At 44.0% G+C, this 27,088-nt stretch overlaps 1 long non-coding RNA gene across 6 annotated transcripts; it reads right to left on the bottom strand.

Annotated features, from left to right (window-relative positions):
• Positions 1 to 332: 332 nt before the first annotated feature.
• LOC143695109 (uncharacterized) lies at positions 333 to 26,077 on the bottom strand. 6 transcript variants are annotated; one of them, XR_013184034.1, is made up of 7 exons: positions 26,001 to 26,077; positions 17,301 to 17,524; positions 16,082 to 16,307; positions 5,935 to 15,986; positions 2,844 to 4,369; positions 1,537 to 1,642; positions 333 to 566 (listed from the first exon to the last, which is right to left on the bottom strand). It is a non-coding gene; the product is annotated as an uncharacterized LOC143695109 (long non-coding RNA). The 6 variants fall into 6 exon arrangements; XR_013184033.1 differs by having other exon boundaries at positions 1,537 to 4,369; XR_013184036.1 differs by lacking the exon at positions 1,537 to 1,642.
• Positions 26,078 to 27,088: the final 1,011 nt, after the last annotated feature.

The raw sequence follows: 27,088 nt of genomic DNA, 5'->3' as shown, positions 1-27,088 counted from the left end.
GCTCTCGAAATAAAAATGCTCTGAGTGTAACATCTTTCTAAAGCTGAGTTGCAATTTCCTGATGGAAATGCCCTTCCCATTGTGGGAACCAAGGGTGGTGCTTGCTCGTGATTTAAAGTGTCTATTTTCTGGTCTTAATAATTAATTTGAAGGAAAACTCCTTAATGAATGGACAGGTGCTCTTATAACTTACTCAAGAACATGTACTTAGAGTGAAATCCAAGCTGATTTATTTCTGTGACTGTGGAATGCAAGACTATTCCCTCCATATTTTTCTTCCCAGCTTTCAGACAAATAAATCAACACTCATATTTACAATATTTGATAACAAAAAAAAAAAAAAAAAGAAAAAGAAAAAGAAAGTGGAGGTTATCTGAATGAGTTCATAATCAGCCAGGTAAAGTGGTTTAGCAGATGATGAAACCCCAAATTGTTCTGTGCTGATAATTATTTGCTCCTGTTCTTTAACTCTGGGTGGGCAGCGCTGCTTTTCCTCTGTCTGCTGGAAGAAAAAGCAGGATGGCTCTCCCTCTGCTTTTTGGCTTAGCTGCACACATCTGGGTTTCCTATCAAAAGAAATAAATATCAGCCCTAATTAATCCTTGGAGGCTGCTGGGTACGAACTCCTGAGCAGCCCAGGCTTTAATTCCAGGCCCAGGGATGGGGTGGGCTCTGCAGGGCTGGCTGTTGATTTAATGCACAATATCATGTCCAAAAGGATCTGGAACAACACTGATTTACATCAGCTGAATATTTGGCTCATTTGAGACTCCCCTGGGATGGAGAGGGGGGATACCTCCACACATCCACCCCCCTGCTCTGCTCAGATGTGGTGTGCAGCAAACTGCTTTGCAAAATGCTTGGGAGACCCAGGGCAGTTTTTATAAATGCAACTTGCTGGGGTTGTTTAATTGAGGACAAAAATATTCCTTCAAGAAATGCAAACTGCTTGATTTATTAGTCCTTTAGAAAAAGTCGTTTATAATGATTTGACCAGAAGATAAAACTCCTGTGTTTCAGACAAAGGAGTATTAGGATGGCAACACTCTGATTAGTTTTACATCTTTCCTAATTCAGCTAATTCAAAGATAGACCTCAGGGATTTCCTTGAACAGCAATAAAACTTGTTGAGAATGGGCTCTGTTACATGTTTTACAATTCAAAACCTGTCTGTCTTTTTTACTCCCTCTTTTTTATTTTATTTTTTATTAAGAAAAAAACCCTAAAACGATTTTGATCCGAATATCTGAGTGAGTTCAGAGCAAATGGAAGTAAAGGGAATGTTAACACTGGCCTGGGTACAGCCAGGCTTTGTGCAAACTTCTCCCCCTTCCAGCGCTCCTCAAACCTAACCTGCAGTAAAAGTTGTTATTCCAGCCCTGGATTTACCCAGCAAAAAGCTGCCAACGGCCCCAAATCGTGTGGCTGATTTCTGTAACGAGTGCTAATGAGACCACCACACTGATTTTCCCTGATTTATTATTTTCCTTCCCAACCAGAGCCCAAACTGGAGCCCTCATCCCCAGAGGTTCAAACCTGGTGTATTAATTCCTTGCAAAATTCCTGCTGCCTCCCCACCATGCCATGTGAAGTCATTCCCATGGATCCAGGCTGGTTTTGTTGTGTTTGCATGACTATCCATCTATTAAAAGATATTATTTTTCCAGTGGAGAATATTTCAAATATTTCCAAAGAAGACTTCTTCTTTTTTTTTTTTTTTCCCCATTGAGATTATTGAAAGTAAAAAATGAAAGGAATAAAATCATACCTGAAAAAAAAAAGAAAAACAAACAAAAAAAACCTATAGAAAAGTCAGGAAAGCAGGGAAAAAACTGAGAATTTTGAGTTATGGAATCATTTAGCTTGGGAAAGACCTCTGAGATCATTGAGTCCATCCCTTGTCCCAGCACTAACCCATGTCCCCAGGTGACACATCCACATGTCATAAATCCCTGCAGGAATGGTGACTCACCCACTGCCCTGGGCAGCCTTTCCCAGTGCTTAACAAACCTTTCAGTCAAGAAATTTTCCTTAACATCCAACCTAAACCTCCCCTGGCACAACCTGAGGCTGTTTCCACTTTGGTTACTTGGAAGAAGAAACCAAATTCCACCTCAGCCCAACCTTCTTTAATGACAAAGCTGATGCTGACACTTGATGGCCCTGGATGAAACAGATTTCAGTCAGAAACCTTTACTCTATGCAGAATTTTTCTCCCTTTTTTATTCCCTCTTTTTAATTTTTTTTAATTAAGAAAAAACTCTACAATTATTTAGATCCAAATATCTGAGTGAATTCAGAAATTTTATGAAATTACTTCCATGCACTTTCACATAGACTTGTGGCAAAGCAAGAGAATCCTCTAAATAAAGAAAATTAATATTCTAATTAACACCAGTGTCCAGTCTTGATTTCTGAAAGTATTTCATGAACACAAAGGGTCAGAGTTATAAAATAAGGTTCATAAAAAAGGGCCAGATTTTTTTGCTGTAGTGGCAGAAAATCAATGCCATAAAAATCAGTTTCAATTGCAGAAATCTCACAGAATTTTTTTGCTTTTTTGTGCCATTTTTATGGCCAATCCGAGAACTGCCACCAGCTCTGATTTTCTTCAAACCCTGTGAAAAAAGGGAAGAAGTAAAATCACAACAAAATAAATTATAATCCCTGCTGTTGCTGGGCAAAGAAAGCCCTTGTGAAGGAGAAGAAGTGGCTGCAGGAAGGTCATTGCCAGGAAGTATTTGAGCACCATTAACCCTCCTCTATCAGTCCCTCCTGGGTGATAAGAGGCTCTTTAGACCCCTGAGTTCCTCTCACCCTGATATCTCCAAGTGGTCACTGACCTGTTCCTGTTTTCCATGCCTGGCTGGAGATTTGAGTTTCTCTCCCAGTTTTCCCTTTAGTTCTGGAGCCAGGACAATGTGGCCTCATTGTCAGGATTCTTCTCCATTCAAAGTGAATCTTCTATCAGCAAAAAACAATCTGAGTTTTAAATATGAGTGTGCAAGCTCCATATTTGTATTTAAATGCTCATTCTGTATTTGCCCACGATCTGTAAGTGCCTGGCTGGGCCATACAGAGAGTACAAAGCCTCCTTCCTCCATGAATGGCATCATTATTTAGATTTAATTGTATTCTCACCTAGAAATTCCTAGATAGAAATGTGTGTTTGGGCTCCAGGACAAAAGGTACCTAAGATCACAACAATTAATTTGAGGATATTTCTTTTTATTTATTTCTCCAGCTATTTATGGGGTCACACAACCAGTGCCACCCCATCCATGGGCAGGGACAGCTTCCAGTGTCCCAGGGTGCTCCAAGCCCTGTCCAGCCTGGCCTTGGACATTCCAGGGATCCAGGGGCAGCCACAGCTGCTCTGTGCCAGGGCCTCACCACCTTCATGAGGCAGAATTCCCTTTTTTCCCGAATTTTGTGTCATAACACAACTGCATAATGAGGTTTAGCACAGAGCCATTCAGATTTTGGTTGTGTTATCCCCATAAAAATTCATCCCAGCCAGTTATAATTAAGAAAGTGGAGGAGGGATTCATGATTATTGGTTACATCATCCAAACCTACTTGAGGAGCTGCTCATGAACGTCAGAGTTTGGCACAGATTTGGAAAATTTCATTTTCCTTTGGCAGGGGAAGCTGACTAGAAATACTCAGTGGTCAGATTTTCAGAGATGTTGAACCTTTGCAGCTCTTCCCATTTCCATTCCAGGGTGTGACACAGCTGAGCCTCTGTTTGTTATCATCTATAGGTTTCTTTTATGAGTCTCTTATTAAAAATGAATCTCTGTAAATGCATCTTCCAGAGAAGAAAATGCAGCCTTGCCTGTGCCCTTTTGGGGTGCACACACAAATCCCTGCTCATGCCAGTTTATATGTCCTGCAACCCCAAAAAACTGCCCGATCCCACAGCCTGGACCAGCCTGAACATCGCAGGTGTTTCACTCCCTGTATTTTACAGCATATTTCAAACCCATAGTTTTATGAGAAAAATTAAGGATTTGTGCTGTGAGCCTCATTTGATGCCCTGTGGATTTGTGTATGATTTTTACAGCACACACAGGCAATCCAGCTTTCCCTTTAAGGAGGACGTTAAGCCAAATTTCTGCCTCTGACTATTTTATGAAACATGTAGGAAGTTAATATTCAGGGAGAGTTTGGCTCATTGATCCCATTTGACAGATGGATACACAGATACAACCCAGACACAGGGACTGCATAAGCCTGAAATCCCCAAGGAGGGCAGCTAAAATGCATTTTGTGAGGAGCAGGCTCACTTCTTCACAGGCAGTTGCAGAAGTGCAGGTGGGATTTCACATGGACTGTGGGGCTTTGGCTTCAGCCAGGGCTGGGTTGTCTGTACAGATGGAAAATGAAATAGACATTAAAAATGGGTGAAATGGGAAAATCAAAGCGTTCAGTAATTTATAATTAGGCTAAAAGAGGTGATTGCACACATCTAATAAACCTGCTCATTGTGCTGTGGGCTCCTCTTTGTCTGGGATGGATGTTTGGGAAAAAAACCCACCAGAACATATTTACAAATGTCCACTAATAAATTTGCTTTTTAGATTTCCTTTTTTTTTTTTTTTCCTTTTCATCATAATCAATTCTTTCTTTTCTATGATGACTCGATTATAAATATGGCATTTTGGCCATAGGTGACAGGAGCACTCTGGGCCAGATGTGCTGGCTGCCTCTGAAGGGCTTGGCCATGGGATGCTGGTGGTTTAAAGTAACAGGAAACCTGAGGAATATCATAAATCAGCCTTTTCTGACTGGGTTTCTTGTACAGAGTATAACAAAATGTATTGAATAACTTAAGTATGTGTGAGCCTCCTGCCTACCAAATTACCAGGGGCTGCCAGTGGAAAACACACTAATTTGATGTTGGCCTCCACGAGAAAATTGTTAAACGAAAATTAGGTTTCAGCATTTTAACACAAAAATCAGCTTGGAGCTCAGCGTTAACAGGAGCCTAAGGATTTAACTAACTGCAAGGAAAACAAGGAGAGACAAAATTCCTGACTTACTAAACCCCAGTCCTGAAAAAAAAAAACCCTTTTACTTCTGGATCCCAACACGGCAGGAGGGACCAAGCATGTACCAAAGGCTGGTTTTCTTTCTTTGCTGTCTCCTGCCATGGATTTCACGAGGTCATAGGTTGACATTTTGTACTTTTCCACACTTCTATTGCCTTTCATTAACAATAAACAGAAGGTGCTGGGCCAAAGTCATCGAATCCGTGACAGAGCGTTCGAAAATATTAAACTTCCCATGTTCAAGGACATCAGAAGGGGCTGAGCTCAGAGATCCTCTCCCCTGGTGTCCTGGCAGAGCTCTTCAGGAGAGATATGAGAACCACATCTGAGCTGTTCCCCTTCAAGGAGCTGTTTCCAACCCTAACTGGGGTTGAAGCAATCACATTCCAGGATATTCCTGTGGATGAACCTGCCTATGGCAGTGCAGCTCCTGCCCTACCCAGCTAAAAGAAGTTATTGCAAATTGATTCATTCCAGGCCTTAATTAAAAGATGCTCTGTTCTTATCACCCCATTAAAGAACATTTTAAAATCATTCATTAAGAGCAAAACTGTGGCCTGTTCCTCTCCCAGCTCTTCTCTGCTCTACTTAAATAAAATAATACTGAGAAAACAAATGTATTTTTTTTTCCATCTCATAACCATTCTTTTGGGTTTATTTTGAAGCAATAACTCTAAAGGTCTTCCAGTCTCCTCTTTCTGACCATTTTGTGGAGGCAGGCATGGCCTGGCACTCTTGTTCCCTGCAGGATGACTCCCACATCAATGCTTTAGCACCCACACCTTCTCAGATGCCCATGCTTTCCCTTTCAGAAACCACTCTGAAACAACTTTTAAAATTATAAATTAACGGCCTTGCAGTGGATTGGCCCAAGTTTTACCATTTCCTCCACACTGGAGATGTTTTTTTGGTCAGCCTGGGACGTTTTCTTTCCTGCAGAGTCTCTCCCTTTCTCCACAGCGTTGCGACGTGATCTACTCGAACATGGACCTCCTCCCGCATGGAATTCTTATGGCTGAGAGAGCAGCTCATGCATTAAATATTAGAGAGAGCTCCTGCTTGAAATGCATGCACAAAGCAGAGTCCTGAGCCATACTTCTTGTTCTCCTTTGATTCCGTGTTTTGGGCTCTGGCAGAGGGACAGGAGCGAGCGTGGCGTGCGGCGTTTCCCAGACTGTGTAGCTTGGCACCAGAAAATCATTTCTTTGGAGTTCCAAACCTGTCAGGATGCTCTCTCGAAACTGCTCCGCGCTTCAGACGTGTAACACTAAAATGTCACTTTTGGAGCCCAAACCGGAGTGCCTTCATCTCTCTGATTGGCAGGAAACTGATGGATAAACTCCAGGGAATTTCTCCTACAGCTGTAAACTTTCAAAAATACTTTACTGCTGCAAAAACTATAGAGTGTGGTTTAAATGAACAATATGCCCTCTTCATACTTCAGCAGCAGCGAGAACACACTTCCCACCTCAGCATGAACAACCCAGGGGTTGGTTTCTGAATTTTTTTCACCCACACAGAACAGGTTAAGCAGTTTTGAGCTCATTTCTACCCATCACACAAAACAGACAATATTCCAGACATCTCTGGGAAGAGGAAGAGATGATACAGATGGTTGTGCAGATTTTTGGATCCTGTTCTCCTCATGCTCTAGGCAGTTAAACCTCGTTGTATGTCTCACAGAGGACCAAATCACAGCCCTGTTCTGTCCCTGGGATCCTGCAGAAATCCCAGTCTCCAGTTAAAATGTTTATGTGACATTGGGAGCTTGGCTCTGCTCTGCCCTTGTGGGCCAAATCCTAATGTGACCCAGTGCTCTCTCACATCAGCTGGAGGTTTGCCTGGATAAAGTAAAAGTTAAAAGTAAGCCATGCCTCCAGGTTTCAGGCCAGGGATTTCATTTCACAAAAGCTCCATGTGTTAGAAAAAGATACATCAGCTTCAGCCCGCTGCAGGGTTGTTTTTTTTTCTGGAACTTTTTGTGTTTTGACTTTGAAAAATCTGAAATATGAGGAGGAAGGTCTTCTCCTCCCACTCCTGGGGCTACACCCTTCCCTGAACAAACCTGGTCTCAGCAGGACCTGAATCCTTCCTGGAGCATTTACATCTCCAGGGGCCAGAGCTGTTGGCACTCTGCCCTAATGTCATCAAGGGAAAGTTGTCTCCTGAGATTACCAGGGGCTGGGCCATGTCCTGCTTTATTATCCAGAGCAGCTGTGGCTGCTCCAGCCCTGGCAGTGTCCAAGGCCAGGTTGGATGGGGCTTGGGGCAACCTGGGATAGTGGAAGGTGTCCCTGCCCATGGCAGGGGGTTGGAACAAGATGAGCTTTAAAGTCCCTTCCAACTCTAACCATTCTGTGATCCTATAATTTTATTATTCCATTTGCTTATGAAAAACCCCCAGCTTTTTTTTCTGGTTTTATATTAACATTTACCCCTATATTCTCTCCCTGCCCTCCATTCAAGCCAAAGGAATGGCTGATGGTTTTATAGGAGCAACTCTGACAAGACAATGGAAGAGCTAAACTGTCTTGGGAAAGGACATGACAGCTCTCAGTCTGAAAAAGGGAATGCTGGAAAACACACAGGCTTGGGGAAGAGCCTTGAGCACCAGTTCCTGGGGAGGGTTGCATGCCTTGGGTTGTACCCTTTGCTTCCATGGTATTCACACTTTCCCAGTCAGTTCTGGCCATCTATCCCATGGTTCCCAATGCCAGTGGACAGCTGGGACAGCTGGGGGACATCTGGGGTGTCCTTTGCAGGGAGCAGTGAGGAAATGTGCTGGGGGACTCCCTGCCCCTTGCACGACACATCAACCCCAGCCCGAACCAGCAGAGAGGCCAAGCTTGACCCCACTGCCTTTTTGAGCTGCTTTCGGTTGTAAAGGGTAAAATCTTGAGGTGGTATCATAGAACCACAGGCTAATCAAGGTTGGGAAAGACCTCCCAAATCATCCAGTCCAACTTTTGTCCTATCACCACCATGCCCACTGCACCAGGTCCCAAAGTGTCATGTTCTTTGAATGCATCCAGGGGTGGTGACTCCACCACTTCTTTGGGGAGCATCACCCCTTGGGAGGGACCATGGGTGTGCAGGGATGATTGTGTGCATGGAGATGTCCCTGAGGGGTTGGGTGCAGACTGGCTGTGTGGCCTCTTGTGGGGAGATTTGTCCTTTTCCACAGGGGTCAGCTTCCCCAAGGCCAGGTGGTTTCTGCTCTCCCTCTCCCCAGCAACACTTGAAATAATTACCAGCCCAAAAATCAGCCAAATTCATCTGTGCTGTCAATCTCCTCTACAGATGCTCTAGAGGTAGTGTGGAGTCTCTAACCACAGCATTTCAGTGCTTTAATTGTGCCTTCTGCTTTGGGAACACAGAGAAAGGAGTGAGTGAGTAATCACCACGAGCCCATGAATGAACAGCGAGATTGTGCATGGAGAAACTGAGAGAGACCACACAGAGAGGAGTGGGAGCCGTGGGATTAGGAGCTGGGATTTCTTTCTCTCTGTGCACAATCCACGAGGCCCTGCTGCCCTGGATGATCTCATGGAAGAAGTATATTTTCCATCTGTGAGGAACTCCTCGCAGTATCAGCTAAGTGCAAATTAGCAGGATCATTAGCCACTCTTTGAGGGGGATGGCTGCCAGGAAGCCTGGCTGTATGTTTGAGGCAGAATTCCTAATGTCTGTGTGTCTGGAGGAGTATAAATTCTTCTATTCCCCTCCAGTAGCCTAATTAGATTTTACTCTGTTTATTAGAAGAGTTCAGTTGCTAGCTTAACATGAAATAAAATCTGCATGATTAAGAAGTCACGAGCAGTAAAGCTTACAGTGTGCTGGTAGAAATTTTCCTTTTGGATCAACAGTGGTGAAATCCTCCAGGGTTAAATAAAGTGAAAGCAGGAATGTGTTTAGATCCAGGATCAAAACAGGGTGTCAGGGACGGAAGGAGGGTTGGGAAGGGGGTGTCATGCCATTCAAATCATAATTGAAATGAGACATTTTCTGGGGAAATTGTATTTGTAACCACATAGCAGAGTGGATCTTCACTGGAAAACAAGGATAGGAAAGATGCTCTTCCATTTGAAAATATGTTCTTCAGCTCTCCTCACTTCCTTCACAAAATATCAAGAGTAAAGGGCTCTAAAAAGGTGGAGTAATACCTAGATCTAACTCTATTCAAGTATCTTCAAGCCTTTCAGAAGCTGATGGCCTTAGTGATATCAAACAGCCTCCAGCAGATCCTCTTTCTCCTCATTAATTTTTCTAAAGTGAAGCTTGGCCTTGGAATAAAAATACACTGAAGACAATGAAATTCTTGGAGCTAGGATTAGATCCTTGCATGGAAAATGCTGAACAGCCAAAAGCCCCTGAGATTTCTGAAGTTCAGGATTTGCCCTCCAGTTTCCAGATCTATGGTGGCACAGAATTCCAGGCATGCATCCCTCAAAATTTCCATGTAACATTTTAGGAACTGAAGGCCGTGGAACCAGAAAAGAAAGCAGATATTCCATTTCCACTGACTTTGTTGGGAACAGCTCTGTCACACACAAAGCCATCAGCAATCTGCAACAGGGAGTTTTCCAAATGGTCTTTGAGTAATCAAATTTTGGGGTTGATGACCCCAAAATCCTTATGAAAAAACTCCTCTGTATTCACTTACTTGTAGAAAGAGAAATATAGAGTGTTTTTTCTTTCTCCCAATAATCTGAGAAAATAAACTCTGATTGCAAACGAGGTTATTCTTTTGAAGGACCTCCAAAAGCTGCGTCTAATGTAGTTTTTTTGGTGCTGGGCTGTACCTAAAACCCCTGAGTCCAGCCCACCCTGCTGGTAGGGGCAACCTGATCACAGACATGAAATCCTGCTCCTTGTGGACCATTTAAAAATCCATCAGGGTGCAAATCTGAGGATGAAAGTCGAAAGACTGGTGTAGAAAGCAAATTCTGGAGCCTAAAAAAAGAAAAGAGCAAGCTCAGAGGGGGTTAAGAGTCAAGGGAAGGAGACTCGAAACCTAAAACCTTCCCCAGAAAAGCAGAGGGATTTGTGCAACCCAAGGGACTAAAAGTACATTTTGGCCCATGCTCTGGTTTTCCTCAGCACGTGCCCAGCCACAAGAGCCCATGTGGTTCTTCTGTTTTCCCAAGTCTTTTGAAATATAGATGCTGGAGTCTCGAATCCCCGCGCTTCCCTGCATTCCTGAAGAAATTGGCCCACCAAGTCGCTGTAATTCAGGATACCACCATACACCCACATGTAAGATTCCTTAACAACTATGCACATTTTTAGGCTCAAATATTTTAGAATTGTTTTCACTGTGCCTGAGCTGTAATTGGCTCAGCTTCCCAAGTGTTGGATCATCTAACTGGAGTGATTTTTGACTCCGAGCCCAGGCACCATATCAAAACATTTATCAATTAATCATAAAAAGTAACTAACATTGTTGTCCACCCAAGAAAAACTGTCACTTACAGACTCATGTATGTTATTCCTTATGAAAGAGCTGCTATATAGAAGTTGATTTCCTGCACAGACCAGGTGGAAAATCTGCTAAAGGCAGAGGTCAAATTTAGTTTAATTTTATACCCTTTGTTAAGAATGTTCTCCCTCTCTCTCTCTCTCTCTCTCTCTCTCAAAAAAAAAAAAAAAAGAAGAAGAAAAAAACCCACCCTTGTGTTCCTTTCCAAGTATTCTAAAGTTAATTCATGTGGAAGAAAAAAAAGATTAGGATAAAATTTCAAATATTAAATTCAAATGTAGGATTAATGAGTTTTATTTCAAAGCCCCAGAGGTTGTCTGGAATTTAGGACATTTTTTTAGTGGCAGACACAAGACACAGCCAGATGCAGTCGTGTTTTGGACCAGCTCAGCACAAATTTAGCACCTTGAAGGAGAAATTTTATGTCTGTTTTGTAAAGCAAACAAGTCAACTTTTCCAAAATCCCTTGTCCAAAAGATATTATTGTTGCACTGGATGAAGGAAAGGATTTGAACTGAGGCTGTCTGGTTGCTCCAACACAGAGAAATTGCCACCCCATCACCATCCCTGTAGGTGACATAGGTCTCCTGCCCTGTGCAACAGATCCATATAAATCATATCTTTATTTTTTAATAATGTGGAGCAAGCTAGATTAAAAAAAAAAAATGTAAAAAAAAAAAAAAATTGAACTGTTTCCTGAAGCCAAATTCAAGACAGTCCTTGCGACACTCCGCAGGCAAGAGCTTTTTGCAGCTTGGTTCCTCCAAGAGCAGCAGGGAAGGGCTTGGCAGAGGTACAAACCCCATTCTTCTCACGCCCTCCAGCCAGCATGGCAAACCCAGGGCTCAGGGGCTGCTCCCCTTCACACCCTCTCCCCAAGGCAAAGCCCTTGGAGGCCAAACCTTCCCGTTCATTAAAAGATGTTGTTGTCATCCCAAAAATTAACATCCTTCAGCTCCCTCCCTGACAGGGCTGCTCCCAAGAAGCCCCAAGCATCAGTCGTGTTTCAGGTCACTATAATTTGCTCAGAAAAAGAGAGAAATTCCTGTTTCCAGAGCAGTGATGGCTTGGGAAGCGTTGGTAACACCTGTGGAGCTCAGCCTGCAGATCCAGAGCAGGTGGCTGGACCATGGTGTCTTTTGGGCAGCCAGAAGTGCTAAACATTGTCCTGATTGAAATAAAAAAAACTAAATCCACGTTGAGTTCAATGGAAGAGGAAGGCAGCCAACGTTGGGTTTCATATTTTATGTATTAGCATTGAAATCTTGATGGGAAAGAACCAAAACCTTGCAGTGAACACCTTCAAACACTGGAATCTTAAAAGATTCCAATTATAGCAAGAAGAAAACACTGGTGTTTCAGTTTCACATTCTGGCACTTGATCAAATGGACATACCACAGTCTGTAAATAGACCCAAAAAACTGAAAAATCATTCCAATTAAATTCCTTCATTGCCTTCGGACTCTGACTCACCTATGGACAATCAATGGAATTAACATCAAAAAATAATTAGGACTTGGTGATAGGCAAGCTTAAGACTAATTATTCCATTTAGAAAAACACTCACAAATTATTTTTTTCTTATTTCTTTCTAGGATGAAAATCCTACAAGAACAGGTTTTCCCCCCACTCCAGTACAGAACAAAAATAGTCCATGGAAACAGCCTCATCTCACAGTGTTTCAAAATCAGTAAGTGTGAACATATAACAATATAACAAAATATAACAATATAACAAAATATTATGCAAAGTAGCAAATATACTTAAAAAACTCCTAAAGTTTTTTCTGAGTTGCAACTAAATTTTCTGGTCAACCCCAATTTTATCCCATCTGATTGCTCGTAATCTCATCCCACCCCTAACCCTTTTCAACAGCAATGGAAGTTTGGATGTAAAGCTCATTTCCAAATGGATTTCTTGGCCAAGATGGGGGAAGGTGGATGTGATTGTCAGGAATTTCAGGCTCTAACAGCCTGGAGCTCTCTGAGTGCAATGTTGAGCCATGACCAAAGGAAGGGCAAAGCTGTGCAAGGCAGTGGCAGCTGCTCTGACTGCAGCCACATTTCACTCACATGAGGCCAATGCCTCTTTTGGTCTTTCTCATCTCTGAACTAAACCCCTGACATGGCTTTAAGCTGAAAAGTACCTTAAAAATCAAAAATTTCCCCAAAATTTGCTGAAGACTCGGTGTTTTACAGACAAAGCCTTGCTATATATTATCAGTGGCACAAGTTTGTGCTTCATTTTGGATATAATAAGAAATGTTTTATCCCTAGACACTGCTTTGCCCATGTTCAATCTTTATCAAAACCTCACAGTTCGACACTTGTGTCCAAAAGTCCCCAGAGCAGTTGCATCACTCTGACCCATTGTCCAAGCTGAGCTGGAGGCTGAGCCAAGGGACACGTTATCCAGAGGAAAACAGCAATAGCTGAAACGTATCTGAGGCACCAACAGGATGTGAACCCTTCACAACATCTTCCTCTGCTGAAAACCAACCAGCCCAGCACAATGAGAATATTGGGCTGTGCTGCCACCTGCACCACCAGCACCTCCCAAGGCTGCTTGGCTGCAGAGATTGGATGGTTTTCCATTCTTGGCCTGGCCCCTGGTGGGAAATATTCCCACAGCTGGATGTGAACAAAGAGTGAGGCATCCCAGTGAGTGGACAGGAGGCTCGAGCCAAGCCCTGGCCTGGGTGGAAGCCTGTTCCATGACCAGTTGCTCCACACCTGGCTCAGAGCTTGGGGATGTCCCACATGGAGCCGTGAGGTTTTTATGGACGCTCCATCTATCATTGCATCCAGGGGAAATAAAAAGAAAAAAAGGACAGCAGAAAGAATAAAACCAAGATTTTTTATGGGCCTAGGAGGAGCTAACCTGGAAATATCACTGGCACAAATAGAGCTGTTGAGCAGACAATAGCACTGGGGTATTGCCATGGGTTTGTTTACCCAAACGTGGCCGTCCTCACTGTGAGGTCCCCACCCTGCAGCTCCCCAGCCTGGGGAGCTGGTGGAGCACAAGCTGTGATTGCCATGCTGACAGCTTTATTGCCTCCCTGACCCTGCTATTTTTAAGGGAACAGGTTATCTCCGTGATGTAATCAGGTCTTCCTCGTGCTGTGAGGTCATTCCCACTGCAGGGAGCTGGAGCCTTTGGTCCTCACTCGCCTCTGGAATGCCAAGTCAGCTGTTCCAGGTGGCCAGGAGCTTATGGCACTGGTTGGACTGAAAGCTACTGAGACTGATTCCCTTTTCCTAAATCACTCAGAAAATACAGCTTTGGTTCCCTTCTTCAAACCTAATTTATCCAACTTGACAAAGAGAATTTAAATATCCGAATTCTGAGACTTGAAGCTTAAAAGAGCATCAGTGAGATTAATTAAATGTATGTTTGTGTTAGGAGTGGGAAAGTGCAAGTTGTAGTTCACAAGTGATTCTCTGGAATGAGTGCAGTAAGTAAATAAATGATAAAAAATGTTGTTGCACTTCAATTTTGAAGGTTCTCATTACAAAACAAGTGGACAGAATGGCCAGACCTTCACTTAGGGAAAATATAATTTCCCAGTGGGCTGAGTTCTACAGAGTTATTAAAGGCTTTATGTCAAAATTATCTTTCTGGAGAAGACACAGCCATGATTTCAGCAAATGCTAAAAACTTGGGTCAAATTAGAAAAGCATTTACTGATTTGGTAACTACTTATCCAACATTATCTGTATGTAAACTATTTGCTCAGAATGATATGACTTAAAAGCTGTCTCCCATTCTGAAATCCCTGCCTCCTGTCCTAATTCCATGAGACACACAGAGCAAAGGTTAGATGAGCTCTTTGGAAGCATTTTTCCAGCTCTCATAGGGATAAAACACCTTTTCCAGTCTCAGCTGGAATGAGGAGATTAAAAATTAAAAATTAAGAATCAAATCCTATTTGAGCTAATGCAGTCCAAACACAGCCAAAGGTGTCCAAGGTGCTCCAGAGAATTTCCCCAGTCCCTATTCTTGTTGATCCCAGTGTCAAGTTGGTTGTGGAACCCAACCACAAAACTGCCTGGAAGTTTCCTTGGCTTCTCTCAGCTTGCAAGCCTCAAATCTTGAGGGATGCATTAAAGGAAATGGTGGCCCTCTCCTCCTCAGTTCCTTGGGAATGGGAAAATGAGTTTATGGGCCATTAAATCCCTCCATTCCTTCTGAGGTGCTGGAATGGGCACATCTGAGACCTCCAGGGAGCAGCCAGTGGGTGTAACCTGCACAGGGACACGGTTCCCATAACGTCACAGCAAGAAGAGGTGAGCTGGAGCAGAAATAAATCCACTTTCTCACCAAACACTCTCCTATTTTTCCCGAGTCCAGATAAGCAAATTAAAAATGATGTCATGGCTCCCCCAGGACACTGCAACACGCTGCCATTTGTCCAGCCAGAGTACAACTCCTATTAGTGTGATATAACACAGTAGTTGGGAACTCAATAGGAAAAACAGAGCTGGAATTTAATAAAAAAAACCTCTCCAGCTTTTAACTCATTGCCCTTTACATGCAGAGCTACTGTAAGTGAGTGCCTCAACACGAACACTCTGAAGACCAAAGAATTAAAGTAAATGCAATCAGCAGATTACTAAATACCAATGGGAAATTTAGAGCTATAGAGCAAAATCCCGGAGCATTAAAGGATTTACTGCTTGGCATTGATGAGAAGCAAATCTTTGGATTTCCATTTCTATCCTTAATTAGCAAGTGAGGTTTATTTTAGTCTAAACTAAGTCACAAAAGATAACACACCCTAAAAGAAAATAGATGGCAGCGCAGCAAACTTCATAAAATGTCTTATTAAAAATTAGAAGAAAAAATAACAGGTTCAAATGGAAAATCAATTTCCAGGACTTCCATTTCCTTTTGTTTTCTTGTCTTCCCACCCATGCTCAGCTGTTTTCTAATAACATTCAGCTCTTTGCTAGCGAGGTTACCAAGGGTGGTAACAAAGATAGCATTGGAAACCCAGAAGGGAGGCTCCCTTTTAGAAGGGACATTTTGGGAGTGTTCTTGCTCCTTCACAGCTTGGGGTTTGAAAGTTTGCTGTCTCCCTGCCCAGTTCCCACTGGAAGAAGGATCTAAAAAGGATGAGCTGTGTTCCACGTGGCCTCAGCTCCGAGCAAAGCAGCTGTGTGAAGTTGAGTGGTTTTTATGGATTCTCTGGGACTGGGGAAAGACAAGGCTCTTCTGCTCAACAAGGACATCCCTGGCTGGTTCTCCTCTGATCCCACCTACCATTTGCACCACCGGTGATGTGCTCCCAGCAGCTGCTTTGGCAGGGTCTGCTGGAGCATTCCTGGTTTGCTGGAGCGTTCCCAGCTGCCAAGATGCACCAGGGATTTGATGTCTGGTCTCCTGACCTGGGATGCAGACTCCCACGGCACCATTTCCAGCACAGCTCCTGCCATGGCTTCAGGAAAAGCTGTAAAATATAAGCAGCTGCTTCAGAACAGGAGAAAAGTGAAAGTCTGGGAGTTAAATCTGAAATTCATAATAATGAGGCCAGTCCCAACAAACCTTATGATTCAGTGAGAAGGAAGCTGAGGTCCTGCTGTTAATCACTCTCTACTTTTCTCCCTTCACCAGAGAGCCTGAGAATTCATTTGGTCCACATAAAAATTAACTATGGAGTGATCTGAGTGTGATCCAGATCCATAGATCCGTCCTTCCATGGCTTCATAGTCCAGGATTCAAATCAAATCCAGCTCCAGCATCAAACAGGTCATCTAGGCCTGTGCATCATCTAAGGAGAAAAACTCCATTAAGTTAAATAAAGCCTAAGTTGCCAAGTTGGTACCTAGCACTCAAAAATTATTGGACGGTGTGGGAATTATTTATTTTTAAAAATTCAACTTTGAATTATTTTTATTTGTCTTGTAGTTAGCAGTCCATTGGAACTATGAACTGGACATTTGAACTATGAAAACTGGACATTTGTTGGACATTGACAAAGTTTTCATTGTGTGCTAAAATAATTACTTACACATCTGAAAATGCATTGATTATAGTCATAAAATTGCAGGAGCTGAGTCCTTAAAATAAATTATCAAATAAAAAGTAAAGTTTTAATTTAAAGGAAACAAAAAGGATAAAACCCCAAAACCAGAGCCACAACCAAAGAAAGCAAAACACCACAACCCTTTTAATGAATTACTTAACAAGTGGTGATACTTCAATCTCTAGTCATTCATTACACCCTGATTCTCGAGGTGAATCCTGAATGAGCACAATCTGAAGGCACTGATGGATATCTGCCCATCCCAGCCTTTATCTCAGAGCCTGAGCAGAGGCTTTAATGCATTTTGGGTTTGTGACACCTCTGCTATCGCCAGGAGGGACAGTGACAGCAGGAATGTGATGGACGAGCATCGTGACAGAGCCAGGAGCTGGGACTGTGAGGGTGCCCTGCGTCAGCCCAGCGAGAAGAGACAAAGCAACTCCCTCCCTTGTTTTTTTAATTTGTTAAAATAACACCTCTATATTCCCAGGGGCAAAATGTCAGGAATAATTGCATGCAAATTGCAGCGGAGTCACGCTGAGGCACCCAGTGCCACCCAAGGGCTCCTGAAGGGTTAAAATCGAGGAGTTCAGCTAATTTACAACTGGAGACCTTTATCATCTCCCGGTGACTTTGAGGGCTCACATTTCGCACTTAATTACTCGTCCAGCAATCAGGCCAGGCGAGAGATAGATGTGTTCTGTGTTTAGCCCTCGCAGCTGTGAATTGTTTATTTACTTATCGTCAGGCCGGGAATGGCTGCAATTTAAAGGTTCAGATCTCTGCTACCCTGAGCGGGGAAGGTCTTCCTTTAAACACTTCCATATTCCGCGCTGGAATTCCGCTGGAGATGCCCATCTTCTCCTCCCGTTCCGGGTAGCCAGCAGGTGTTCCTGGTTAGTGGCCACTGGGGCTGTTCACGCCAAAGAGCCGCTGCCAAGTTCACAATCGGGATGAGGAATCTGCAGAGATAAAGTGGGGAAGGTGAAAATCAGGCCAGGGAGATGAGGAGAGATGAATTCCAGCGGCCCGGCTTCCGTGGGATGGCTCGATCCCTATCTGGGACAGCTTCAAACGGTGGCTGCCAGCAATTCCTGGGCCAAATGGTGTGATTACAATTTCAGCTGTCAAATGGTGACCAGATGGCTTTATCTTTCACACCAGAGGTCTAAGAAGTTGGTTAGGTGTGACCTCTCCACATACCAATCCACCTGCAGAGCGCCAAGGCCTGCAAGGCCCGAAATTCCCGGCATTCCCAACATGTCCATCCTCATCTTTGGGAACTTTGGAGCAAAGCTGTGTGAAACCAGCAGCATCAGCTTTCACAGGGTCACATCAACCTCCAGTGCAGCACCACCAGCAATTCTGTGGGACCACTTGGGGGGCTGAGGATTACAACAGCAAATGGAATGGAAAGGTCAAAACTTCAACTATTTCCTCAAGAACCAAATCCCCTACTTCTGGGAGAAAAGGATTTTGCTTCATCTTTGCCCTTTTTCTGTCTTACAGCTTTCATGTGAAAAACACAACTCAATCAGTGGTGTTACTAGTATAAATGTGCCAAAAGTAATGTTTTAATTAGGTTTCTATCCCTCCCTCTAGGCAAGGATGTTTCTAGGAAGAAGGGTAGGGAACACAGCTAATAATTTTGTAGACAAAGTTGGGAGGTGATAGCACTTTGTGGAATTTCCAGTTAGTCCAAATAGAGGCTTCCTTGTTTTTTCCAGTAGTTTATTTTATTCAGAGACCCACAGTGTCTTTTGCCCCTCTCCCAGAGTCGTGTCTTAAGGTCCTTCCCGACCCAAACTCTGTATTTCAGCCCACGAGGGTTACTGGGTTACAGAGAAAGGGAGGATGATCCCTGTTATTCTCTTGGGGCACACATAGACTTCCCACCTACCCAGGAAAGAAAGAGTTGTGCAGGGGAAGAGAATCTCAGCTCCACAGTTGGCCAGAAAAGGGCGTTTCAGAAGGAAAATTGGTGAAATTCCCTGCCAAGAGGGAAAAGCCAAAATGGTCTGAGCATGCAGGCATCGCTGCTATCCTTGTGATGTGCCTGATGGAGGAGAGGATGGTGGTGGGAGCACGCTGGACAGACCCCCTAAAAACCCCAGTGTAGCTCCAGGAGAGGGGCCCTGGGCAAAGCCCAGCCCAAATTCCCAGCAGCAGCAGCAGCTCTGGAGGTCAGGGGCTTGCTGGGGAATGTCCCATGACCCGTTCCCCTGCCACAGGCAGCTCCCTCCAGCCTCCAGGAAAGCCTGGCTGTTCCCACACGGAAAGCACAGAGCTTTGCAGCAGGTCTCAGATTAGAGCAGTATTAAAAGTAAGGACTTTGGGGTCGATATTAACCCCAGAGAATTCTGCCTGTGGGCAGGTGGAGGGGCTGACAGACATCAACAGCAGCAGCAGAGTTTCTGCCTCCAGGCTCTTGCAGCAGCCAACTGCTTTTGATTTAAAGAAAAGGCTTTCCTGTCCTGTGCTCTTATGAGAAACACACTTTTCTCCCAGTCCCAAGGTTATTTCTATCCCACAGATGAGGAGAAGGGGATGCAAGCTGACAGGGAACATGGCAAGGAAGCCTAAAGCACAGAGGTGCTGCTTCCTAATATTTTTTTGTATTATCATCACCACTGCTGTGGGAACAAATTACCAATCTCTGCAAGTGAACATTAAATGGGTTTAATAATAATATGTAAAAAAAAAATTAGAACTTTCTAGTCTTGAAGAATTATAAGAGATATTATTAGACATACACAAAGAAACAAAACTGCAGATAATTCCAGGGCGATTTGGATTTTCTCAGAAACAGATCTACAATCATCTGTGTCACTTCAGTAAAGCCAAAGAAAGAAGAAAAGAGCCTCCATAGGCATAATTGAATTAGACAAAATCCTGGAATTTGATGAGAGATAAAGTTACCACTAATTCTCTTTAAGAAAAAAAAAAAAGAAAAAAGGAGATGAAATTAAAATGTCAAAAGAGCAGTGAGCTGCTAAATTGAACCTTCAGGTTTGGGTGCATTCACGGTTGCGTTGGCAGTGCATCCGTGGAGGCACTGAAGTAAAAACACCACAAATGAGAAAGAAAACACCCAAAATGCAACTTTGAAAAGGACTGAAATGAACAGCACAGAAATGGTTCAGGATTTACAAAAGAGAATTGTGAGGCAGAAACAAATACAAGTGAAACCTGGACCAGCAACAGCCCCGCATGTACAAATGTGCTGGGGCTGGGATGAATTCTGTGGGCTGGATCGATGAGAGGGGTACCAAAGACATAGACCCAGCCAGATCCAGGCTGGCCCTCACCCACTGACACAGAAAATGGGAGAAATATTTGTTCCTTCCAGTTTTTGGCTATTTTTCTCCTTTGTTTTAATTTTTCCTTCTGCTGACGTTGAGTTGACAGCAGCAGTGCGGGGGTTCAGGGCTGCAGCCTCAGCTCAGGGAGGTGGGGATTTTCAGAGAACTATGAAAATTTAACTCAGATGAACCTTGCCCTGATTTAACAGACATAAAATGAGAGAAAGGAACTTCTCAGGTTCTCAGGCCAGCAGAGGAATTGTTGCAAAAAGCCTGTGACAGAGATGGTAAAGGCAATGGGCACAAGGAGCTGTTTGGAAGGTGAGCGCAGGGGCAGAGGGGAGAGGATCCCTTGTGCTGGCTCCCCTGCCCTGCTGCTTCACTCAGCCTTTTCCCACACTTAAAGGGAAGCAAAACAGTTCTCTGAGAGCCTGAGGGAACCCAGAGAACAAGGTGGGCAGGAAAGGATGTGCCAGGATCCTGCTTGGTACCAGAACGCTGCCCCAGATACAGAGTACAAAGAGGGAGGGAGGCTCCCACAGTGATGAGACTCCCAAATTATTTTTGTCCCAAATACACAAAACTCTGGCTCTAGCAATCAGCTAGGAATAATATCAGTCCCAAATGCCTTTTTTAACCTAGGAATTTGCAGCAGAGCACTGCAGAGATGCACTTCTGCCAGTGATGGTGATGCTTTTGCAGCACTGGAACCTGGGGGCCGAGAAAATCCCATTTTCTGACTGTTGCTCATCACCCCCCCCCCCCGACATTTCAAAGAGATTTTATCTGTCTGGTGTGGAAGATTTCCCAAACTGTTTTTATTAGGAGGACTTTTGTATGCCAGCAATGAATATTACTCTATTACTGAAAGGAATCAAAAGCTAAAGTGCCTGCGTGTACAGTTAATCTATCCAAACAGAAAATGTTTCTTAAAAAATTACGGCACTATTTTTATAACAAACCTCAGCCAAACTCAAATCTGAATAAATGGAATGTGTTCTTTTAAAACCAATTTATTTTTTTAATCATGGGCAAGAAGTCCTTTCCTTGCTTTCATTCATCAGGTAAGGCTTCACCCCCCCCACATTTGTGTGAGGAGATTTGTCTGTCGGGGCATTTTTGCTTTGGAGGCATGGGATTGAAACATTCCCAAGGCTGGAAGGTGGATGTGAGCCTGGGATGGCATCACAGCCAGCCTGTAGTTTCTATCTCTTTTTAACAAAACCACGAACAAGGCAAGGAAATGCCTCTGAGGGGCTGGGAGTGATGGGGAAGAGCCACCTTAAAGCCCTGATCCACCTAAATAAAGCATCAGGTCAGAGCCATAGGAATTTCTATAGGATTATACAAAGATCTATTCCTGCTGAAACGTTCTGAAGGCAAAAACACAGAGCCACTGTTATTTACGTTATTTAAAACTGGCCTGCACACTCATTACCACAACGTAATTATCATTAGGGCCGCTTAAAGCAGAGTTTGGCCCTTCCTAGTTCAAACTCCCTAATTATTATTACGGTTTTACTTTAACTAGAAGCCCGTGCAGAGCTCTCCCTGCAGTTTTTCAGTGTTTATTTAGACTTGCACCACTGCCCAAGACCACAATTTGAATGTCCCAAGCCTCATCCCACGATCTCGTACTCCCCAAAATGCTGCGCATTTTTGATGCCGTCAGGGAGAGGAGTCGGACCAAACAATTCCCAAACAATTCGCAGCCTGCGAGGACCCTAAAATGTGGTTAAACATCCCTGGAGGAGGCGGTGATGAATAGGCAAGCAGGGTAACCTGACCCCCAGGGCTTAAACATCCCCTTTTTGTTTGTTTGTTTGGGTTTTTTCTCCTCCTGAGCTTTCCAGGAGTTTCAGCCGCGAGCAAACCTGGGGGCCTTAAAAAAAAAAAAATTAAAAAGAAAAAGCCACAAAAACTCTTTAATTCCTACAACCACGTCGCTCCTTTGTGTACGTGCTTTTTAAGGGAACTTTTCTAATTCTAGAAAATAAATTAATTTGAATTTCTCCCCTCTGGTTTTCGTGGGTGAAAGAGAAACTCTGTGCCATTGCCGAGGGTTTGAGCGCTGCTTTTTCTGCTGCCCTGCTAAAGGTCAAAAGCAGGTAATGGATGTCGAAATTTCCACACACTGGGGCAAGCTCGGAGCTTGCTGACTTTAATATCAGTTTTCTTCCAACGCGGGGAAAAAAAAAAAAAGGGAAAAAAATAAAAAAAAAAATCATTCCAGCTCCTCATTGATTTTTCATGGAAATTCACCAATTTCTCCTTGTTTGAGATCTGGTCTCTGATTTCTCCTGGATTATCATATTGCTCTGCCCCTCAAATAAAGCCCGGCTTTGTTTCAGCTCGGGATGGTGACATCGTTGTTACCGCACGGGGAAAAATCCCAAAAATCCCGGTGCGCTGGAGGTTGGTGCTGCTACCTCAGAAAAAAACAAACAGAGCCCTCGGGGAAACCCACCTTGAGGAAAAGGAGAAAGAGAGGAAGAAAAAGTCGGAGAAAGCTGGGGGTGGGAATGTGCCTTGGTGCAGAGGGGAATAAGGAGCTCAGCGTGGCAGAATTCAGCAGAGTTCAATCTGAAATGGGAATTTTGGGAGTCCCAGCTTGCCCTGGCGGGGTTGGGTTGGCTTCAGCCTCGGCTCTTTGCTCTCAGCTGCAAACGGAGGCAAGGGCGGGAAAATGGTTTGGGTTTCTCCAATTTTCCATCAAAAATGGATGGAATGAGCCATGGAAAATTATAGTTTTGTGTGTGTGTGTGTGTGTGTGTCCCAGTTGTGCAAGGGGCAAAAATGACCTTTAAAACCCCAAAATTTTAGTCATCGTTGTTGTTAATTGCTGCAGAACTGGATTGGGATGTTCCCAACGGGCTCCAAGAGTTGAACCACTATTTTTTCAGATAAATCAACATAAATGTTGGTATTCATTGACCCTCTTGAGCCCTTGTGGATATTACAGGGACAGTATTTCAAACTTACATTTGAAAGTATACCTGGGATGTGAACACTCATTTTGTTATTGCTGGAGTCTAGAGAACCAAGCTATTAAAATGATAAATTTTTTGCTAATTATCATGGAATCACACTTTGAAATAAAACTATGTGCCCACTGTATTAAAAAAAAAATTGAAAAAATATTTGAAAACATCAGTTGTCAAAATAAACAGAATATTCCCTCCCATGGGAGGGGAGAAAGGGTCATTAATAGAAGTTCAACACATTTTCAGAGCAGGTAAAGAAAGGCACAGTAAGGAATGCAAAAATGGGCAAAAATTATACGATGAGAAAATTTTGTAGCTTAAAACAATTTTTTTACTAGATAAAAAAAAAAGCTTTAACATATATTTTGCCATTAGTACATGTATATATTTAATTATATATAAATCTTCAGGTAACATTTCTGATACAGCTTGTCAGTCATCATTCTGATAAATAATACTGTAGTTATTATTATTAAATAATAATAAGGAGGAGGTTTTAAGTAATCAGGAGGTTTTAAAGCCATTCAAACACAGTGCCTTGAAATCAAAATCCAGATTTAATTCTTTAGAATGTTTTCCCCAAATGAGGATAAATGTGGAGCCTGCCCTTTAAATTAAATGACAGCGAGAAGTCAGGGGGGAAAAAAAAACCAAAACAAACCAAACAATAGCAAACAGTTTGAGATTGATTCTGCTCATTGTAAATAAGGAGCTGGCTCTAATTTAGTTAATGAGATTTCACCAGTGTAAATTGAATTAGGTTCATTATCCTATGATTAAAACGATCTCTATCATTGCAAAAAAAAAAAAAAAAAAAAAAACAACAGTTGAAGGGCTTTTTTTTTTCTAATTTAACAAAAACTGCTGGAATGAGATGTAAAAACAGAACTCTCACAAAGTTGCTGTGAGCAGGAAAATATTTTTCCTAATTGATTAATATCGACTTTTATTTTTTAAGAAATTTTAATTATTTTTACCATTTAAAACTGCATCCTTTATCCATCAGAACAAAACTACTTCGTGCTATACCCATTAAAAAAGGGTTTTTTATTTTCTTATTTTCATCTTTGCTCAGCAGACAGCACCCCCACAAGATGTGTGTAAAATTCCTTTGCCGATGAGTGCAGCAAGGCACGGATGAATTCTCAGGTGTTTGAACCTCTAGAAAACAGGAAAGGGCTGTGTATAATCTGCTCTATGTTATACATGATTATATATACATGATATATATCTGTTCTACATTATTCTACATTATATATATCTGCTCTACATTATTCTACATTATATATACATGATATATATCTGCTCTACATTATACTATATTACATATACATTATATTGTTATGGGTTTTAAGTGTCGTACAACAACCAATTATTTTGATAACGCCTTTAATTGCCCACAAAGCTCCGCGAGGGGACAGGGGAGGTTCTCTCTTCCCCGATCAAACCATTAAACCGCCTGTTGATAAAGCAAATTAAGCAGCGAGTATCCAACAAGTGCTGAAAAGATAAATCCGCTCCCAAAGGCGAGGCAGAGGCAGCGCTCCCTGTCCCAGCACCAAACTTCCAATGCCACCTAACGGAGAGCCCGCACCTCGCAGCGATCCCGGCCGCGCTTTTCCAGCCTCCCTAAAGCTCCTCAGAGCCGCGCCTGCGATGCTGGGATGACAAAACCCCGCAGCAAAGGATGCGCAAATGTTTGGGGTGCCTGGCGGTCCCCAGAGCGGGAGTTTGGGGTTGGTTTGTTTGGGCGCACGGTTTGTGATCTCCGCCAGGAGATTTTCCTGGCGGGAGGAAAAGGTGAAGAGGGATGCGAAAATAACGCGGGATGCGCAAATCGCCCTCCTCGAGGCGGGGTCGGGGCGCTTGAGCATCTCCCCCACGGCTCGGCTCACGCGTGGGGACACCGAGAGCGTGGACAGACTGACGAGAAATCTGTCCTTGCCTCTTTCCGTGCCATATGTGATTTCCGCAGCGCATCCAAAGCTCTGTCCGTGCGGGAGTGCTCCCACACCCCCTGGGCAGCGCTGCAGACACGCAGCTTACCCGTGCACACGTAGAAATGCAGGGCCCAGCACTTTAGGACCAGCTTTTAGGACTGACTGCCAAAGCAGGCCCTAATTTGAAGGTGGTTTGAGATTTCCCGCTGAAGGTGGTTGGAGATTTCCCTGTGAAACCCCTGGCATCAAGCGAGCAGTTGGGATTTTGCTGTGCCCTGTGCCCCTTGCAGCTGAACAAAGCCCCATTCTCTCTGACCCCAATATATTTTCTTTACACCGTACCCAGGATTTCCCTCTGGTTTATTTCTGTAGGGCTGGACCCAACGCTGATTTCAGGGGGTTTGGGGTTGGGCCCTGCACTTCTGCAGCTCCAGACCTGCTGCAGCCAGGGCTCAGTCTCTGCTGATTTGAATGATAAATATCGGCCAACACAAAAACAGTTTAGAAAAGGGGCTTGGAGGGGGGGAAAAGACAATAATTTTCCATAAAGCTTGCTCTGCTAATGCCAAGCTTTGCATAAGCACCACTGATTTTAAGCATATTCTGGTATGGCAGGATTAGGGATAAAAATGAACTATGAGAAAGATAGATACAGATTTAAGATTTACAGGTTTTTAACTGCACAGCTCTTGTAGACTTTCTTACACTTTAAGCAGCGGGATTAAAGACAGTAGAGCAGGGAATAAAATGCAAAGGGCGTTTTGCTGCTTTCAAAAAAAAAAAAAAAAAAAAGAAATAATAGTAAACCAAGCTCAGACAAACCCCACAACAAAAAACCCGAAGCAAATAAAGGCGAGTGGAACAGATTTCCATGTTTACTTTTCTTCCTGCAGTTGGATCCCTTGTCGTAGCCGCAAGAACTGCAAGCATAGGGTACGGAATGGGAAAGAAAAGACAGGAAAAAGAAATAATAATAAAAAAAATTAAGCAATTTAAGGAGAAGGGAGCAAACCCAAGAGCTCGGAGCAGCAGCTCCGCAGAGCCGCTTCCCCTGCTCAGGCTCCGTCCCTGGAGCAGCGGAGCTCTGCGAGGCAGAGCTGCGAGAGGAGAAGGGGACGCTGCAAAGCCCGGGCTCGCAGGGGAGGAAGAGGAAGAGGAGGAGGGTTTCGGGACGGGGAGAGGGAAGAGAAAAAGTCCAGTACATATACATACAGCTCGATGCGTCCACCAGCCCCCAGCCTCCGCTTGTCTCTCTCTCTCTCCCTCTTAAGTCAAAAAGGAAATGCGGTTCTTTTTTTTTTTCTTTCTCTCTCTTTTTTTTTTTTTTTTTTTTTCTGAATCAGAAACCGAACCGTCAGGAAGTTGGCAAAACCTCTGACTAAACAATCAATGGAGGAAATGCAACAGATTCGCTTTGGCGGCGGGGGAGCGAGGGCGGGCGCAGGACGGAGCCGCGCAGGCAGCGCGGGGAGCTGCGCACCGCTCCCAGGGCTCCCGCCCGCAATTCCCTCACATTCCTGAATCTTTTACCCCACGGACACCCAGGTAGGCGAGGCAGGGACTGGCTCCTGTGTCCCTCGCCCCCGGCAGAAATCCGCACATCTGTCCGCAAAAGGAGCCCCCTGTGCGGGATGCACAGCGATTTCCCAGGAGTTATCCTCCCTTCCCAGGGGCTGGGATAAGCAGGATGGAGAAATGAGCCCGTTCCGTGCTGGTGTTTCTGCTACAAGTGCAGTTTGTACAAGGGCGAGGGTAGCAGGGAGAGGTTGGAGAGGAGTTTGTTTTATATATATATATATATATATATATTTTTTTTTTTTTTCCTGATTTTTCAACAATTCACCCGTCCCTCCCTCATCCCCGAATTTCAGTCTCTGCCTGCCGGGACGGAGCGAGCCGCGCACATCCCCCCCCTCCGTGTCTTCCTTAGGTAAAACAAACAAACAAACAAACAAACAAATAGGTGGATCCTTGGAAGTTCCCCGAGCCGTGCGGAGCGGAGCTGCCCTGTCCTGCCCTCCGCTGAGTGGCTCCTTTAGGCTCCCGTTCGGGTGAAAATCACCCCCTGAACCCCCTCCAGGGATTTTCTCCCAGGAGCTGCTGAGGGCGGCCGAGGATGCCCCAACTCCCGCGGGTGCGGGGCTGGGAGCGGGGGGAGCCGCCCTCCCCCAGAACTGCGGGGTCACCGCTAGAAGCAACACGAGTCCGTATTTTTTAATAAAGAGCGTTCTCGGGCGAGCTGGCTGCCTTCCACCCGCCCCACGGATGAGCTGGCTCTGTAAACCCTGCAGAGCAGACCC

The sequence above is a fragment of the Agelaius phoeniceus genome, chromosome 12 (assembly GCF_051311805.1).
Source record: "Agelaius phoeniceus isolate bAgePho1 chromosome 12, bAgePho1.hap1, whole genome shotgun sequence".
In the NCBI taxonomy this organism is placed as follows: Eukaryota; Metazoa; Chordata; class Aves; order Passeriformes; family Icteridae; genus Agelaius; species Agelaius phoeniceus.
This window is presented reverse-complemented; position numbering and strand designations above follow the sequence as displayed.